Source organism: Sinocyclocheilus grahami, unplaced genomic scaffold (genome assembly GCF_001515645.1).
Source record: "Sinocyclocheilus grahami isolate Dianchi unplaced genomic scaffold, SAMN03320097.WGS_v1.1 scaffold117.1, whole genome shotgun sequence".
Lineage (NCBI taxonomy): Eukaryota > Metazoa > Chordata > Actinopteri > Cypriniformes > Cyprinidae > Sinocyclocheilus > Sinocyclocheilus grahami.
Genome location: NW_015505296.1, coordinates 897394 through 900185, shown reverse-complemented (window position 1 = coordinate 900185; position 2792 = coordinate 897394).

Below are 2792 nucleotides of genomic sequence, written 5' to 3'. Positions count from 1 at the left end.
CAAATAATGTCCGACGGCACATAGTACACAGTGCAGTTTCAGCTCACCTTCAAGCTGTAAAGCTGATTTACAGCCACATGTTATTATTTAGCATTATTCATCTTGCTGTCGGTTGCACATTGGAGGTTAATAGAAATGCCAGCATGTTCACTGATTTACTTAGTAAAATTTTCCTCCCAAGGTTGGGCCTGAGTGATTGGACTCTGACTGAGGAAGGAGGGGGTTCATGCATTATGTAGAGGTGGCTGATGTGACCTTGAGCCATCACGGCCCGGGCTATATATTACAGCTGCGGCCATCCTTCCCACACCAAAGAGCCATCCGACATATTTAACAGGGTTTTACACAACATTACTGACGCTTTGCATGAGCTGAGCTCCTTTTATTTGCTCATTCATTTCAAGAGTGGTTTAACAACTATGGATGGGAAGCCCCCCAGCCATTTGATTCACCTCAGACAGACAATTAATAAAGGCAAAGCCACTGATACAGTGAGAAAGAGGAAGCCATAAACATTTATTATGTGTTCACTAGGACAGTAATAGTGTAGATGGACTTCCATGAATTCCAATGTTAATCAGGCATATAGCTGTCATTTAACGTAGACAAATATGAAATAGCCTGTCATCTGGAAACATAACCGATTATGATGGCATGATAGATGTAAATATTTGAAGAGCATTGCTTTGTAGAGCATGTTGGCTCATGTATTTTGTACAGTAATTTATGTATTCTGGGAAACATTTGCTTTGACTTTGGAGATCAGATAGACCAGTATTTTCCCACAGACAGTAGAAGGTGGTGTTGGATCAATACGCTGCATGTTAGTAAGGCTTTGGCAACCTTTAACATAACAAGCCAAATTGATTTATCTAATGCCCTCCATATTTTGAAATTACATTAGCGTATAATCTTGTCTAGGACCCGACCATGACATTTAAAGCACACACACGATCCTAATGGTGTGTTCATTATTTAATAAAAAAAGAAGAAAAAAGAATGAGTATTTTTTCTACACTTGAAAGTACAGGTCATCCTCTCTTTCGATGTTTAAAGAGAAATAATTATGTTGGAAATGATGGCGATGCTTGCTGATAAAGGAAATGATAAGGGAACACCATTCTCTTTTTAAAAGCACAGGGTCCATTCGAATATAATTGGTAGAGGAATTATTTATGACATTAATTGCCACATTATCGACTGCCTGTCAACTCGCGTGGCAGTTCGTCCATCTTTCTTACCGGCGCTCGCAAGCTCAGCCTAAAGCAGACTGACAAGCTAATTACACCATCTTCCCCTTCCATGACAAATGCTACTCATCTGAAACCGTGCCGGAAATAAAGCTCTTTCTCTCCCCGCCTGCCCTTTTCCCTCTCCCGTCTGCCCGGGCTAATATCTCCTCGTGTCTGTCGTAAAGGATGGAGCCGTGAGCTTTTGGAGAGCGATCTGCTCCCCGTCTCACCTCTCACTCATTGCGAGGAGCATTTCCTGGAGCCCTGTGAGCATGGAGTCCCAGGTCAGAGCCTACAGGTTGCTCTCCACTTCTCACACCTTAATTAGTCCCCACCGCAGGCCTCTCCCAAGCATCTCTCTCCCGAACACACGTGTGTGTGTGTGTGTGTCAGCACATGTCTTCCCGCTGCACTTCCGCCCGCCTTCTAATGCTGTTTATATTTGTGGAGCTGCTTGAGATGAGGCCCTGACGAGGATGGGAACTGACACTCACCAAACTCGGTATGTCCCCAAGCCAGCTCCAGCGGCTCGGGTGCTGTCAATTCTGGCTACATCAGCGGCAGTGGCTCAATGGCAGCGTCTCTGACACATGTCACAAAGTTTTAAATGTCTGTTCTTTTCATGGGGATGGTTGGGTGAGCCAGCCAGGGAAGAGATGACATTTTGTGTGGTTAGGGGGGACTTGTTGTGGCTCCTTCTTGCTGCCTCCACGTGCTATTACTATGTAATAAATGTGTTATTACTGAGTTTATGAGAAAAAATGGGCACTTATGCATGTCAATAATGTGCATAGATTCAAAACTTGAAACCATGATTGTTCCGTTAGCATCTTGACAAATCATTCAGTTCATGTTCATTTAGTTCCCACCCTTTCCATTACTTTTCTCAGGGCCCATATCCCTGTGTTCTTCTAGCGAGGAGCATTTCCTGGAGCCCTGTGAGCATGGAGTCCCAGGTCAGAGCCTACAGGTTGCTCTCCACTTCTCACACCTTAATTAGTCCCCACCGCAGGCCTCTCCCAAGCATCTCTCTCCCGCACACGCGTGTGTGTGTGTGTGTCAGCACATGTCTTCCCGCTGCACTTCCGCCCGCCTTCTAATGCTGTTTATATTTGTGGAGCTGCTTGAGATGAGGCCCTGACGAGGATGGGAACTGACACTCACCAAACTCGGTATGTCCCCAAGCCAGCTCCAGTGGCTCGGGTGCTGTCAATTCTGGCTACATCAGCGGCAGTGGCTCAATGGCAGCGTCTCTGACACATGTCACAAAGTTTTAAATGTCTGTTCTTTTCATGGGGATGGTTGGGTGAGCCAGCCAGGGAAGAGATGACATTTTGTGTGGTTAGGGGGGACTTGTTGTGGCTCCTTCTTGCTGCCTCCACCAGCTGTCAGTGCCACTTTTCTCAGAACATATCACAACACCGACAAATAAACCTTGTCATTTAGAAACGCCAGCACTAGTGACCATGCTCTCCAGCAAGCATAGTCTCAGACACAAATGTACTGTATACACACACACACACACACACACACACACACAATAAACAACCCGCACACACA